Source organism: Corvus brachyrhynchos, unplaced genomic scaffold (assembly GCF_000691975.1).
Source record: "Corvus brachyrhynchos isolate BGI_N302 unplaced genomic scaffold, ASM69197v1 scaffold42, whole genome shotgun sequence".
NCBI lineage: Eukaryota > Metazoa > Chordata > Aves > Passeriformes > Corvidae > Corvus > Corvus brachyrhynchos.
The window spans coordinates 3,759,407-3,777,184 of NW_008237242.1; positions in this window are offsets into that span (position 1 = coordinate 3,759,407).

Genomic DNA, 17,778 nt, shown 5'->3' on the forward strand with positions numbered 1-17,778 from the left:
AGAGTATTTATTCTGCATGTATTTGCACTGAGTGCAAGGCATTTCAGAAATCTTTTTTTTTGCAAATCTGATTTAGGCTTTCCTTTTGCCAAAGGCTTTTCCTTTTGGTAATTAATTAAAAAAAAATAGAGAAACAAAACAAAATGTAAAGCAAACCCCTCCTTTCTGTGAATGCCTGACAGCTTACATGTGTGTCTAAAAAGCTTATGTCAATGTTTGAGTTCTGCCTGGATACAACATGTTATTTCTAAAATTGAAGTTACTTTGATTCCAACAGCTTAAATTGTAAACAATTTCTATAATATCTTAAAATTTTAGGTTTGAAGACATCTTTTTTTTTTGTTTTTCTTTTTTCCCTGTCACATGCTGGAAAATAAAGTGAATTGGCATTTTAGGATCTCTGGTGGGAGTTAAAAATAGTTTGGGGGTTAAACAGGTATAATTAACCCTGAAAAAATAGGTACTGTCTTGAATTTACTCAAGAAGTGTTCTGCTTAAACGTGATTATGTATATATTGGTTGTAAGATTTTGTGCTTGAGAGCAGAAAGTTCAACATGTGCAGAATTTCATATAAAATCTGCTTCTGCCAGCTGCAGTATTCAGGGCAGTACTTGAAACTACTGCAATGCATAGAGTCCTTTTTTATCCTGTGTGATGACAAGGGGGGCATTTACAAAACGGAGTCCAAATGAAAAGCTGACATAGCTTTTTAGATTATATCTCATTCTTTTTTCTACTTTCTGTATAGCCTTTCTTTTATAGCACAGTTGAATCCCTAAATACCCCACTACTTTGTATTGTCAGGTCACCTCTTAGGTTAGCCTGAGAAAGCCTGAGAAAAGTTCCACAGGAAAGATGCACTATTTAACGGAATTCAATCTGTCCCAATAGATTTGAATCACTAACATAAATGTATGAATGTAGATTATATCTCTGTAATGAGGCCTGAATCATTCTCAGTTACTTCAAAGGCCTGAAATTCAACCTTCCTTTTTAGCAGCAACAATCAGACCTTAATGGGTTTCTTTATTAATTGTTCCATTGCTAAGCTTGAAAAGCAGCTACCTTCAGTACAAGCCCTGGACTAGAAATGGTACCTGCTGCTTCAAAAACAGTGCTTCTGTTTTGCCTTTTACCACTGTAAAATTCTGTGAAATATTTCCTGCACTACAGTTTTATAAAAGATGAATTAAATTGACCCATCTAGAATGAAATAAAGAAAACACTTTCTAAAAAACTTTGTAAAAAGTAGAAAATATATTTTAAGAATTTTCTTTTTGAGCTGTTTTCTTTCTAAAGAATGTTCAGGGAAATGAGTTGCACAGGTGAATATTAATGAAAAATAGGCAAAATTAAAAAAAAATACGGCAATAGTTTATGTCATGATTTTGTCTTTTGATCAGCAAGGAGGGATGTTTGGGGTTTTTTGGGTTAGATTTTGGGGTATTTTTTTCCTGCTCAGTAGGTGACTTGAATCAGACAAGGAATATTTTAATGTAGTTAGAATAAATATTATTTCCTTTAGTCAAGGCCTTATCTTTTTTTGCAATGTAAATAAGTTCTGTGTATGTCTTTGAGTGTTAATATAATCAACTCACTCTCAGATGTCACCAGCCCCTCAGTTTAGATTGCTAGATTGCAATCATGAACATTTGCTGCTTACAGTATGATGAGAGATGCACATGCATTGGGTCATAGGACCCAATCCTGTTCTTATTCAAGGTGTTGGGAAATATGCCAGTGATTTCATTGAGAGGGATTTTGGCCAGGATTGCCACTGCCAGAGAGGCAGCTGTGCCAGAAACAAGATGTAGAATGCCAAATGCCATCGATGGCTCAGATGCCTCCCTCTGTACGTCAATTCCAAACTGCAGAAGTCAATGTTACTGTAAAACACACAATCACAGAATCGCAGATTCAGTTAAGTTGGAAAAGATCCCTGGGATCATCTAGTCCAACCCATGACTGAACACCACTTTGTCAACCAGACCATGGCACTGAGCTCCACGTCCAGCCTTTCCTTAAACACCTCCAGGTGACTCCACCACCTCCCTGGGCAGCCCATTCCTATGTTTAATCACGTTTTCTGTGAAGAAATTCTTCCTAAAGCCCAACCTAAACCTCCCCTGGCACAGCTTAAGACCATGTCCTCTCTTTTTGTCACTGGTTACTTGGGAGAAGAGATAACCCCCACCTGGCTACAGCCTCCTGCCAGGCAGTTGTGGAGAGTGATAAGGTCTCCCCTGAGCCTCCTTTTGTCCAGGCTAAACATCCCCAGCTCCCTCAGCTGCTCCTCACAGGACTTGTGCTCCAGACCCTTCCCCAGCTCTGTTGCCCTTCTCTGGACTCCCTCCAGTACCTCAATGTCCTTCTTGCAGTGAGGGGCCCAGAACTGGACACAGCACTCGAGGTGTGGCCTCACCAGTGCCCAGTACGGGGGGCAATCCCTGCCCTGGTCCTGCTGGCCCCACTATTGCTGATCCCGGCCAGGGATGCCCTTGGCCTTCTTGACCACCTGGGTACAACTGGCTCATCTGTCAACCAGCACCCCCAGGGCTTTTTCTTCTGGGGCACTTTCCAGCCACTCTGCCCTGTGCCTGTAGCACTCAGCCTCTGAATTATGAAGAAAATTGATGGCACCAGCCTTCAATAAGACAAGTTGTTTGGTTTGACATACAGTGCTACTTGCTGAAATATTTACACTGCAGTTCATGCCCCCTAACAACAACAAGTGGACTGAAGGCCACTGCATTTTACCTTATAAAATATGTCTTAAAGCTTGAGAGAAAAAATTATAATTCCAAATTTTTTCTTCTGAAAAATCTTCAAAATGACAATTTAATCTCTATGTGTTACCATTTTATGTACCTCTGTGACATTAAAAAAGTGTCAAAATACTGGTATTATTCCAACATTATGTACAGAATGAGGGATCAGATAAACTCTTAAGTTGTCAGAGATAAAGACTGGAGGTGGTGTAACTCATCTGTGTGTTTGTAGCTGAAGTAAGACATATAAAACTAGAATACTATTTTAGCTGCCTGTAGTGGGACTTGGTAGTGAGAGCATACTCCCTGGCTCCTCTGTGTGCACTCCTTTCCAACCAGATATCCAAAACTGGAGAAGAACTCAAGCAGACTTTAGCAAAAGTTAATAAAATGAATGTTTTACCATTTCATTTTTATTTCAAAACCACTTGCGTTTCTGGGTCAGATGTAACAGAGATATGGAAAATGTGTCTGAGATAAAATGTAGCTCAGCCAGAGCTGGTTCCAGCCTAGAGTCAGTGGTGAGAATGGCCGAGTGCCCTGCCCAGGGCTGAGTCCTCTATCATATGAGTGAGACACTACTCACTCTCTGAGATCCGGTGGAAGAACAAAGAGTTGGCTAGGCTGGCACTTCCACAGGTGATAGGTAATGATTAACTGGAATATACCCTGTTCCATGTTTTTCTTTTGAGAAACACACACACAAGGTAGCAGCCCTTAGGACTACACAGGTCATCATCTTGTGAATAGACATATAAATTGTGGGACCAGGAGGGCTTTGCCACATTACTTGGATTAATAGTATGTGTGTCTTTCTCATGGATGCATTGGCAAAACTGTCTGAATGCTGTGCTTCAAGCAAAAAATTAAGAAAGGGGTTTAGTCTCTCTAAAATGCTTATTATAGTTATTCCCTCAAAATACGTTTATAGTTATGTAGTGTCTGCCAAAATTACAAAGAGATGTATGACATTTGAAAATAACTGTATGATTTTTGTTTGGTAAATACAGCTATTAAGAGAAGACTAAGTAAAAAATGCATTCTGTGAAGGTCAGCAAAAGGAGTTTACAGACCTCCAGACACTGAGCTGCAGCACCATAAATAGCTATGTGTGTGGGTTGGACAATGTCTGTGTTTAGTAATGGTCCGCTGGCAGCCAGTTTTGCCTCTCTGTGGCACAAATATAATCAAAAAGGCAGTATTTTCAAGGAGGTACTTTAATCTTAGAGGACTTGTTTTTCTGTTTTCATACTACTATGAATGGGGACCACTTAGATTCTCATATAAATGTGAGCAGTTGATAACAAAACAGCCAGAAACAGCCAAGAAGAGACAAATGTCCATTAGACCTTGGCAAATTATTTTCTCCTCCCACTCAGTGTCATCTAAGCCTACATTTTCAATGGAGAATCCTACCAAAGCTTTGAGGAAATAATTCCTGCATTCTGACATACATTCCACATAAATCTACGCACCTGTGAGTATTCTATGTAATGTAATGTAATGTAAAATGTTAGTGGTAATGATTCCCCTCCCCTCCCTGTTACTGTTTTATCTAATTATTTATACAACTTTTTCTCAAGATACACCGTAAACATTTTCACTAGTCCGGGATCAAGGAACTTCATTCAGCTGAAACAAGGTGTCAGCTCATTGGTGACACTGAAGCTTCCATTCCCTGGAAAAAACTTTCCAGAAACAGAGATAATTTGGTACTCAAATATCATCTTTGGATCTTAGAGTGGTGTCTGGAAAAAAGGTGATTTTTTTTTGTGGAGGATGTGACAGATAAAACCAAAAAAGTTACACATACTTTTTCACACACAAGGGGATGTACCCTGAAAGGTGCTAACTGTCCACTACTCTACCTGGATCCAACCACAACCCCTTTCAGAAAGGCAGCAAAGCCATACTAAAACTCCACAGCTCCATCCTTCTTGAGTGCTCCTGAAAGGGAGTGAATAAGTCACTTCCAGGCTTTGCTCGTGGAACTATTTGAAACAGAGCTGACAGCTAGGAACATCAGCCCAACAGCTGAACACGCTTGCCTCACCACAGGCGACCAGGGTAGCCAGCTGGGCTCCCTCTGAGCTGGTTAATAGCTCACACATTGCAGGGGGAGCTCACACATTGCCTCTTCTTTGTCAGTTAATTTGTAGCAGTCACTGGGATAACTTCTGTGAGTAAGCACCTCTCAGCGTGAGGAAGGGAGATGGAAGCAAGCCCTTGGCTAGCAGAGAAGACTGGGGCATGGCCGAGAAGGAAGGGACAGCTCCCTGTGGCTCCCGCGGAGCTGCTGCTCAGCCAGGCTGGGCAGGTGTCAGCTTTCCCGAGCATGGCATCACCCAGGGGATGTGTAGCACAGGATCTCTCACATGGTACATTCCACCTGCATTTCCACAAAATTCCTGTGCAGGGTTGGACGCCACCTCTCTGAAAACTATACCTTTTCGCATATATGTGACAAATGTGTCTCACCAAAGGTAACACGGAAGAACCAAAAGTGGAGTCAGCTTGAACATATGGGATTTTTTCCTGAAAGCTTTGCAGCTTAGGACATACCAGTACCCCTAATACTGTTTGTAAGAACATGATGACTCAGATATAATTGCCCAGCTAGATACACTCTTATTATTTAGTCCTGGATTTCAAAAAGGATAGCCAGACTCTGCTGCTTTCTAGGCTCTGTATCAAAGAATGAGTCCCCCAAAGTCAGTTTATTGCTGAGTTGTGATCTTTTAAAAGATGATTTTTGTCTGTTATGGGGTACTCTCCAACTGCTGATTATAGTTTTGAAAATGCAGCTTAATTAGTTCTGTATTTATTAGCAGATTGTTTAACTTTTTATTAAGATCAAACATAGAGACAGAGGATGAACAATATGGTATCTTCTTTCTAGCATTATTTAAAATGTTTGCAGCATGTTAAAGATTTAAGCAACTCTCTGAAGAGCAGTCATCCATTCTTCAAGGCTTAAGGAGATTATTTTTCTTTATGGCATATGGGTAACAACTGGCCACACAGATCCAAATCATTGCAGATCTTACCATGTTGCCAGTTACTGATGATAATGATTTGCTCCTAAATCCCAGGTTCAGTAAAATTGACATAATATATCATGTATCCTACTTGTAGTTCAAAGCAAGGAACTTTGAAAATGACACACTTTTTTTTTTGCATGCCAATAATTGGTAAAATACCTTCCCTGGATATTTCTAAATACAAACAATACTGCTGCAGTTTTTCTCTTTTGGTGTTTTTTTGTTTGCTTGGTTGGTTTTTTGGTCTTTTGTTGTTTGGTTGGTTGGGTTGGTTTTGGTGGTTTGGTTTGGTTTTTGGTTTTTTTTTTCATTTTCGGTACATCTCAGAGATATGTATCCCCTAAAGCAGACTGGGATTTGTAATACCAAGAGACATTAATGATCATAACAAGCAATAGAAACCTGTATATAGAGTATAAACTCATTCTGAGTAGCTTTCAAAAGTGTGCGAGAACTTCATGCACCCAGAGAACCGAGAACGTCAAAGAAGGAGGGTTTACATTCATTCTTTCTCTTCTCTGCTTGTGATGCTGCCTTGCCTCTCATATTCCTTCCAGCTCTGAATCATCAAGTTCTCCTACTCATGTGATTGCTATGAAAAGAATGTAATCTTGGAGCCATTTCTATCTATCTAAATGATATAAACAGAAAAGGGCAAGTTATTTAGTTGTGGCAAATGTTCACTGTTGATTACAAAAAGCACTACTTACATTCAAAATCCTTTCTAAGCAGAGAGCATATGGAAGGACTGAATAGGTAGGCTAATTTACAACATCCACAGATTAAATATGGGTAAAAAGATTTGCTTAGCTTCTGAGGCATCTAAGACCAGTGCTTTTAATGTCTTCTGAACTTCTGTGAGTCTGTTGTACAAACAGTTTAACAAAACAGTGGTGACCCTTGCTTCAGACTGCCTCAGCTTGGCTTTGCTTGTTGGTGCTTGTGTCAGATATACATCAAAAGGCAGAAAACACTTCAGCTAATTAACAATTCTATTAGTTACTTAGTTAGTTAGCTAGTAAAGTGACAGATTAATTTCCCACTAAAAACTCTAGGCATGAGAGAGAACTAGCTAGGTTCAAGGTTATTAAATGGCAATTTAAAAAAATTAAAAGCATTTACAAATAATGTATTGATTCAAACCCTAAAATTTGATTACCAAAAAATCTTTCTAATCATGGCCTCCTATGGACATGCATATGATTTTGTCAAGAAATCATGTCATCAGATAAACCACCAGAAGTCATCTTTCTGAGGAAAAGGACAAGAGGGAACTAAAGCTCTTTGTTTCTCTGTGGTTTGCAGTAAATTGTGCTCCTCCAGAAGTCTAAGACAGGTAGCTTGTGCATAACTGTAGTGTTCCCTGGTGGCCTTCAGAAGAAATGTCTTGCAATTGTTTAATATCATCAGATGGGAGCTAGGGAGTAGCCATGCATCCTCCAAAATTGTCTTTGAAGACATGTTTAGAAACTCACAGTATTGTGGACCCTGAAAACAGCCTATCCTATTCCTGTCATGAAATGTTGGCAGAGAAATGGAGGCTGGGATGTTGTCTCCCAATATTTTGATTGATGAATGACACATGTAGATGCCATTTCAGAACACTGAATAGAGCCAGGAGCACAGAGTGGCCTGCCACCTAGAATGACTACATCCAGACTAGACTTCTCACAAAAGCAAATCAGTCAACATCAGCTAATGTGTAAAACATATTGTCCTCTACAACAGGAGCAAGTGTTTTATACAAGCCATATCTATGAAGAGGTCACTATTGGGACTGATGTCAGAAAAGTAAATACAAGTCAACTCACGAAATCATGACATAGAAGATATAAATAAGGTCCTCTAATCTGTTAGAAATCTTTAGCCAAAACTGGGCTTGGCCCTGCAAAACTTTGAGATCTTTGCTAGCCTTCTAGAAAATTTCTTAGATGATACAAAACTGGGAGGAGTGGCTGGTACCCTGGAGAACTGTGCAGCCCTTCAGAAGGACCTCAGCAGGTTGGAGACAGGGGCAGAGAACTATCTGAACAGAGGCAAATGCAGGGTCCTGCACATGGGCAAGGAATAACCCCATGCACCAGTACAGGCTGGGGGCTGACCTGCTGGAAAGGTCTTCAGAGAAGGACTTGGGGGTCCTGGTGGACAACAAGCTGTCCCTGAGCCAGCAGTGTGTCCTTGTGGCCAAGAAGACCAGTGGGATCCTGGGGTGCATTAGGAAGAACATTGACAGCAGCTCAAAGAAGGTGATCCTGCTGCTCTGTTCCGCCCTTGTGAGGCCATGTCTGGAGTGCTGTGTCCAGCTCTAGGCTCCTCAGAATGAGAGAGACTTGAAACTCCTGGGGTGAGTCCGGGAGAGAGCTGCAAAGATGATCAAGGGCCTGGAGCATCTCTCTTATGAGAAAAAGGTGTGGGAGCTGGGCCTGTTCAGCCTCGAGAAGATGTGACAGAGAAGGGACCTCATCAATGTCTGTCAGTGTCTGCAGGGAGGGGCCAGAGGAGGGACCAGGCTCTGCTCAGCAGTGTCTGAGGGCACAAGATACAATGGCAGAAACTGATGCACAGGAAGTTCCACCTGAACATGAGGAAGAACTTCTTTACTGTGCAGGTGACCACACACTGGAACAGGTTGCCTGTAGAGGTTCTGGAGTCTCCCTCATTGGAGATACTCAAGAACCCTCTGGACAAAACCCTGAGTAACATGTTGTAAGTATAGCAGGGAGGTTGGACCAGGTGACCCACCATGGTCCCTTGCAACCTTACTCATTCTGAGATTCTTTGTGGTTCTTATGCCTGTCCTTAAGCAGCTGCATATTCCAGTAAATTTCAACATGATAGCACCCATTTTCAAAGCTACATGTGCAGTTAAGTACTCTTAGGGCAGATTTATTCATAATTTCCTACTCATACTTTCAGCTAGCCTGTAAAAAGTTTCTCAGATGCTGAATTCTTTTTCCAGAAGTCTGGGTATCAGGAGTGAGATGATAAAGACTTTTAAGATAGCAAAAATTACCCAAAATGAAAGACTCAGAAAATTTTTTTTTGAGAAGCACTTTTTCAAGTCTGAAAGACACTAACATTTTCATAACTGGAAAGAATGGTATCAAATTAGCCATTATATGTATCCTCTCAGGAGAAATTCATGATTACGTGCTCAGTGTTCAATTATTTTGGAGAGCATTGGAAAGAACTAGTAGGTTGTATGATCATTTTCATAGGAAGTTTCAAAAGGAAGTTAGAAAGGAATTTGTTGGGTTGCTCTAGGTTGACCTGATCTGGTGTAAGGACCTGTTTAAATGATTGCTGGATTCTTTATCTATAGTTTTTCCGATTTTGAAGAAAACAAATAGATTTCAGTTAAAAGCTTAACAAAATGCTTGCATTACTAAGTGACAGCTCCTGCAAAACTACAGCCCAAGGAAGAACCGAACAAGCTCTCTCATCCTTTCACAATAATTTATTTTCCATTTCTTCTCATTAGGATCCTCTCTCTAAACCTCTTAATTCTGCTAAACTTGGAGAATAAACAGGACTCAAATTTCAGTTGATGCTGGGCAGATGACTTCAACAGATTCTGTGTGGTTTTCCTGCACTGACCAAACTGCAGAAGATACATCAGTGTGTGGCAATTCTAGAAATTCCCTGGAAATTCCCAGTACTGACTAAGGAAGACAGTAACTATTGCTCATTCAATGTATGCTGATTCTTTTTTTCACTGGAATTGCATTTTTTCCAGTGTCGTATAATTGTGTCATGTGTGCACATCCACTAAGTATTTGATTTAGCATTTTGTTTTACACAGTACGCTGAATACTTGTGAGACAGTATGAGTGTTTGATCACATCTTAGTGAAAAAGATCAATACTGTAACAGGAAAAGGCTTCTACTTTTTATTTCTAATCCTTGGGGTTTTTTCTAGCTAAGTAAGGGTTTGCTCTCTGGTAAAAAAAAAAAAAAAGGAAAGAATGCTAACAATCCATTAAATTCTAGGACATGAATTTCCCCTAGATTAAAAATGACATTTGCTTTAAGTACTGGTTTTTTTCCATAATGCTTTCTGTGTGATTTTGATTTAGAAAGACAAGTGAACAACATTTAAAGTCCTCAAGACTAACTATTGCATTACTGTATCATATGAATAACTTTGCTTGTTAAGTGAACATTTGTAACCAATTAGTCTGAAGAATGCATCCTTAGAGCTGAGAAAAAGAGAACCTCATCAACTACTCTTGTTCTGCTGTCTTGGGCATGGGTCTGCTGCGACAGCATAAGTTGAGCTGTGTGTGATGCACCAAGGTATTTAGCTGGGGGTGGTGGTAGCAGATAATAGTAGGTAGCCTAAGTTCCTTTAACTCCCCTAGTACTGAGCTAGAGGAGGAATCTTTTGCTGGTGATATTATTAGCCTTCATAGAAAGGGGATAGTTAGTCACTATCTCCAAGATATCAACATGCTATCTTACTCGGAGTGGCTTCTCATGTCATGATGCTGTTTATTTGCCACTCTTACTCAAGGCACATTACCAATCCAGGTCCTGTAAGTCATCCAAGACCAGTTCTGAAGCCTCTTTGCTCATAGAACCTCTGCGGGTTTGAACTGTGTCAAAAATTTGACCGTGCTAATGGTGTTGAGCCAGATTTTGTGCTATTTTGTATGAAGATAATGGATATGAGAAACAGAGAATTACACCAAGGATCGCATAATCAGATATCCAGCATTTAAACAAATAATTCAATAATAAAAGCTCAGGAAGCTGCAATTTATACTGAATCAAACTCTTCAGGAGTGTTTGTGCATACATACACCCTCACTCCCCACCCCTCCTAGCAGTAGCTTTTTGCAACTTTCTAGGAATTAGCTGTAATAAGTGTGACAGCAGATTAAGGTACTAAGGACCTGAACTAGACACATACAATGTTTGACTCAGATTAGTTGTGGATTATAACTTGACTGTCAGAATGTCATTTCTTACTGGTAAGTGTAAGATACATAAAACATTCATTTTATGAGAAAATGTATGAACTACAAAGTTGGAATCTGAGCTGAAACACTGCAAGAACTGCCGAAAATTACATGGTATCTGGAGGCACCTTCATGTCAAGAGTGAGCTCTGTTTCTGTGCAATGCAGCTACTGTGAGCATCTGTTCATAGTAAAGGGTTTCAGCACTTGTCATGTTCGTCATCACAGTCCCTAAGTATCAGATGCTTGGTTCCCCTAGAAGAAGCTACAGCTTGATGCATCTAATTTGTTGTCTGTATAGATAAGGGAAAGCATTCTGTTGCAGTTACCACTCTGTAGGAGGCCAAGGTGCTGTTTCTGTACAGGAAGATCCCTTCTTCTCATTTGAATTCATAGGCACTTCAGGTAAATCTTTGTTCAAATTAAGTAGGAAGCAATAACTTGAAACAGATCTGAAAACAGAAGTGGTCATCACTTTTTGCCCACAGTTCTTACTAATGTGATAGGACTTTTTGTTTCAAATCCTTCTTCCTAAAGCATCTACAGTACAAAAAAAGGGCTTAAATCACATTAGGTGAAATCTCTCTTCTGAATCAATTCTAATGTAATTTTTCTACTTTATGTGCATATGTACAGAAAAACACCAGCTGTGGCCTAAGGCTAAACCTTTCCTCTAGAAGATCTGGGTTCCAGTTATTGCTCCATGGTATGGTCAGGCATTTTATGACTACCTAATGAAAAATGAATCAGCAGCAGTTCAAGCAGGCATTGATATTCAAAGTGTCTTAATTTTCAATCAATTTGTTTGGTTGTTAACACTCAATGGATTGAATATCTCATGGAAATAAGGAGATTTAGTGTTAGAACTCCAGCAGGACATGTGCTGACACCATGATATATATGTATGTACGATATGTATGTACTAGTGTGCATAGTTCCTTGGTCCTGTCCAGTTTTAAGTGCTCAGGTGCATTTTAACACACTAGAAGTTGATCTGTAGGTGCCAATGCACCTTTTTTGAAGCCTGATGCTCCTAGAAGCATTAAACAATTTTTGAGCAAAGGCTTTCAAAAGTTCAACTGATTAGATTACTAAATCTGCCTTAAATCCCATTTTGAATTCTGCAAATAACCCTGGCTTAACATTATTTGCCCAAGGGGAGTATGGTGGGGATAAATTGTCTCCCACATGCCCAAACTATATTTTGTCTTTACAAAGGGTAAGATCACAGTAAAAGATATAAACAATACAATTGAACTATGACAGCATTACCAAGACATCACTAAAATACTTCTCAGAGGAAATCTATGCTACATGCTATGAAATTGAGCTACAAGCTATGCTTGCTGAGGCAACTCAGAAGGCCAGTAACAGAAGTAAGAGCAAAATCTCCAGAATCTAAGTCTGCTACTTCATCTATGCTGCACATTCTTTCTTCCCATATGGTGTCCACTTACTTGGAATTGTAAAATATCCGACAAAATAAAATTTTGCTCATCTGTGTATTTGTTCATTGCTCTTTTGCTTATCTGATGTAGTCTAAAATTTTAAGAAATAAACCATTGAATTTGCTTTTCTATTTCTCAACTACAAATTTCTTTTTAAATTACTACCAGCCTTGTAAGTCTGTAGCTTTGTACATGGCAGGCCTTCTTTAAAATATGGTAACAAATTTACATCCATTATTGATAAAGCTTCCATTTTTTTCATAAATACTAGAGCCAAGAGTAACTATCATGGCTATCAGTTCAATCTTGTGTTTTAACATATGCTGGAGAAAGTTCCTCTTTCTTGTATCTATCTTCCACATAATTCCTACATCTAATAACTTGTGGTTAAAAGGAACTTTGCAAAAGCCTCCAATAGTGGAGTCAAGTCAACATTATAAGAAGGAACATGCTTTGAATATGACATCCACTGTCCTTTGGACTAGAAATTTATGAATCTGTACAATAGCCTTACCCTGCAAAAATGAACATTTATACAAAGAAAATATGTTCCAGTTACTTAAATTGAAAATTGGTAATTGTTTAAAAGTAAAATTGGTAAGCAAACTTTTTACTTGAAAGTAAAATTGGTATCTAAGTTCAGAACATTTATTTTTGCATAAAATGTAGAAACTTTCATATTTTATTTTCTGCTCTTGCTGTATTTTTGACAATTTAATCTTCTCCATCACTTAAAAAGAACAAAAAGCTGAATTTGTGTTCATAACCAGCAGATGCATTCAGAAACAGATTTTATCTCTATTTGCTCTTTGTGTCCTGGAAAATTAGTTTTAAACTCTGATGAAAGAAAGATTAGTTCTAATCCTACAGAATGCTGTAGATTTTCTTCAGTAAAGCTAAAGATAAAAAAACCGATTCAATTGTAAGTTTTGTCTTAGAGCATCAAACCTGTGGAAAATATTAAGGTCAGATAAAGTGAGCCCTCACATCTCTACCTCACTGGTCTTTGTGTTAGTCAAAATGTTGCACTAGATCAGATCTTACAATGCTAATGTTTTTTATATGCCATTTTCTTTGGAAAAACTTACTTGCTCCAATTTTGTGGGAAAAGGAAAAAAACCAGAAAGAGAGGAAACAGACATTTACAGGTTTATTGGTTGTTCTGGACGCTTGAGATGTTAGACTTGGGTTTTATTTTCTCCCTATGAAAACGCTAGAGAGGAAGTTTCTTTATAGCAAAGACAAGACCAAACAGCCAGTTTGTCTTAATTTAAAGTTTCTTGTTGTTAAGTTTAAATGTCAGCAACCATTAGAAATAAACCAAATATCGCAAGAAAAAAATGCACCGAGTATTAATTCATTTCTAATGCTTTTGGATGCCATATACCAACCTTCCCAGGAAAGTGCTGCTGTCATAAACTTTTTGATTTAAATTCACACACTGAAAGAAATGGTAGTCAGACAAAAGGCTGTTTACAATTTCTGAACCTACAGCCTGTTACATCAGCTGGAAAAATGTCTCCATTCTTATGTGTGTATTCTGAATCAGTGTGTAACTTGAGGTTCTTTGCAAGAGTAGTGACCCAGCCTTGGGAGATTGTGGTATCCCAGCCGGTTATTTGTTGCAGTAAAGTAACTCTGATGGTGAGTTTTGACATCTTTCTGTGCCATTTTCAAGATTTCTGAGAGTTTCCAGTGTATGGCTGGCCTGCCATCCGGTTGGCCAAAGTTCCCTGTAGCTGCAAGAACAGCAGCCACAGAAAAGGCATTGACAGGCAATCTGAAAGATTTGAAAAGGAATTTGTTGTGAAGAATGTCTATTTTTACCCGCCTACTCTCTTGTGGGTGGCTGATGACAGATCAACTACCAAGCACTTCAGTAGAGGGGAAGAATCTCTTTCATGCTAGAAGATAGTCCAATGCATTACATTATGCTAAAGTTTGTATATCTCTATAATAAATGACAGTCCTGCTGAGGGACTGTGATTTCCTGGGAGGTTGACAGAAGAAATTATCTTTGAAGTACTCTATTACACCTCCATTTATAAAAAACAAATGGGTAACACAAGCTGTTACAGTCAGATTTATCCCTGAACCAGTATCATGGCCAAGGGGTCTACTGTTGATGTCTTCGATGCAGGACTGTTTTAAAGAAACCTGAGACCCTGCTAATAGGTAGTCGTTTTAGGAGAGCACCTCTAAATCTTCAGTGAGATTCAACATCCCAGAGGTTGGGTACGCTGCAGTATTTCCTATTTCTCTCACTATTTGTTCTGTGCTGACAGCCTGAGAAATATATTTTTATTGTTTTTTTGAAACACTGTCCAACTTTGTCCTGCTGGCACAGTTTGGGTCAGAAGAGCCATGCAAGCTTGACTCTTTCCTTATGAGAAAGCTGCAGAGGTAATTGTGCAACTTGGTGTCACTGTTGCCCAGAAGAGTCCCTTAAAGTACCTGTTGTAATTGATGCCTATGTGCTTTCTTCTATCAAAGACTCTCATAGAATCTCATAGAATATGTTGAGCTGCAAGGGACCCCACAGAATCCTACCATGTGCCTGAGAGCGCTGCCCAAAAAATTCTTGAACTCTTTCAAGCTGGTGTTGTGATCACTTCCCTGGGGAGCTTGTTCCAGTGCCCAACCACCCTCTGGGTGATAATCAATCTAACCCTCACCTGACACACAATTCACACCATTCCCGCATACTGGTAACCAGACAGAAGAGATCAGTGCCTGCCCCTCCACTTCCCCTCCTGAGGAAGCTGTTCTTTTCCTTTAAAATCCAGCTTTAACATGAATGGGGCAATTTGTCTTGTTGTAGCTCAAGTGGGATTTTCTACTTAAAGAGACTGTTTTTTCTTTCCAAACAAACAAATAACTAAATAGTACCAACACAAAAGGCTGTTGAAAAACATCACATGCGTGGAGCTTACTGAATGACTGTAAGACCTTTTTGATCTTTCAGCATGGACCTCTGAACCCAACAAAATAAACAACCCAGATTATGTCCTAATTGTTCTTTGTGAGCAGAGCTGCAACACCTGGGTGTGTGGTTTCCCTTTATAAATTTAAAGGTCAAGCTTGCCCCTCCTCCCTTTAGGAAAACATCCTGTGCCTACGCTCTCAGTGGCCTTAGGCAGCTAATCAGTTTTGCACCAGTGGGTTAGTTGTGTGTGAGAGACTAGCTTGAATGTAGCATGCCTCTTCCCCCCATTTTAATCTCTACTTGTTTCCTTTGTAAACATTCTTACTTTTAATAATTAAAGGGATGATGCTTGACAAGTGGGAGCACACTCATATCAAGCCCTGAGCGCTGCAGGCATATGATGTGAATAAACTGATGAAAGCTGCATAAATTGCTCCTCTAGTGTATACAAGGGACCTTGTCTTGCTCCCTAAGTCTGGAAACAGAGACTCACACAGTGGATATGAATTTACAATCACACCAGTATGCTCTAACAGAAACAAAATAAGAAGGGAAAATAAAAGTTTCTTAGAAAATGGCAAAAATGGTCCAGGGTTAGGGTGATTATACTGAAAACCACATAGCATGCTGCCACCATTTTATTTTTTTCTTTACAGAGGTAAAAACATCAGACTGTTGTGTTGACAGTCTGTTGCTTCACTTCTCTGTATACGGCATGCTGGTCTTTTTGAAAATACATTACATTTTAAAAATAACTCTCCTTACAGAGAAGATTTCCCTTTGGGAAAAAATGTATTTTGGAAAATAAACAAACAGTCCAAGTGTTAACACAAAAAATGAGAACATCACATATATATATATTTAGTGTTTGAGTCTTTACTCCGCTGAATGCTCAGCCATAGCTGAAGCTCACAAAACCTTACATAATACCAGCTGTAATATGTAGATAATAGTGAAGGGTGGCTGAAAAAATACTTGCTCCTTGAAAGAAAAGAAACTTGTGTATTTATATAGCCACTGAATTTTTCTACTAGGCCTTCTAAAAGAGTTTTTGAGATAGTTGGAGAGGATATTACAGTGGCCACCACGTTACATTTACATAATTTTATTTCTGAGATGTGAACCAGAATGTATATTAAGCTGTCTTGATTGGTTTGTTTTGTATGTTTTTCTTCAGAGACAAAGTTTGCTGGTGATGTCTCACAGACTGATCACACTGGTTGTCTGAACTCGGTTACTGAGCATCTATAATTGATGGGGTTATTTTTGTTCCAAAGATATTTGTTTAAATCTTTGCATTGTATTTTTTATTTCTATCCCAACAAAACTCTGCTGGGGTGCAGAGAGAATTTTCCTTCATGAGCAGAATAACCTATGGTATTTCAAGCTATGGTATTTCACTTATCTTAAATTTAGAGTTTTGTATCAACAAAACCTTTCTCAGGGAACATCCACACAAAAATGCACAGGAACAGGGAAAATAGTGGTAGGTGAAATCTGTTTAAAAGTCACCAAGACATTATTTTTCAGAATGTAATGATTCTTCAGAGGCTTTAACTGAAAGATCAATAATCTCATTATAATTTCTATAATGTAATTAATTAATCTGATTTATGCAATATAGAAATTATCCTTAGCTATAGGGCTAAGATGTGTGGTTATATCTCTGTCTATATAGTGTAGTGCCAATGAGCTACTGTGGTTGAACTTGGAATAATATCTCACTTCTCTTTCTCTGAGCTTCATATGCTACAGTGTTCCCATCCTTGTTTGCACTCAAGTTCTTTCTAAAGGCTTGCTACTAACAATGACAATAATTAATGAATGTGTTTCAAGGCTTCCCAGTATATCCTGTCATTTCAGAGCCTGTCTTCTACACTGTAGGGTCTGAGAGGCAGTATTTGTTTTCATGTTTTGTCTTATGCAATGCCAAGCAATTCATTCTGTTCAACAAACAATGAAAGTGGGTGAAATTTTGCTCACTGTTACACTTTTGCAAATCTGAAGTCTTTTAACTCCATATAGAAAGGAGTAAATGAATATATTTCACATGTATCGTTACATGTCGATATGTACCTGTGAAAAGCAGAAGTCTGTCAGATGTCAGAATGAGGAGTTAATTTATTAAACCATGAAAAGCAGATGTTTCTGTTTACTGGCACAAGAAAATATTTTTTGGGTCATCTGAAACATTCTATATATTTTATATTGCTTAAGAAATTGTGGAATCATAGAGTCATAAAATTATTTAGATTAGAAAAGAACTTTAATATCATCTAGTCTAACTGTAAACCTAACACTGATGAGCCCACCACTAAACTGTGTCCCTGTGTGCCACATCTATGAGTCTTTCAAAGACCTCCAGCATTAAGGAGCCTCCTTTTCTCCAGGCTAAACACCCCCAGCTCCCTCAGCTGCTCCTCTTCAGACTTGTGTTCCAGACCCTTCCCCAGCTCCACTGCCCTTCCCTGGACTCACTCCAGCACCTCAATGTCTTCCTTCCAAAATTGAATACAGGATTCACTTCCCTAGACCTGCTGGCCACACTATTGCTGATCCAGGCCAGGATGCCCTTGGCCTTCTTGGCCACCTGGGCACACCCTGGCTCATGTCCAGCTGCTGTACCCAGCCCCC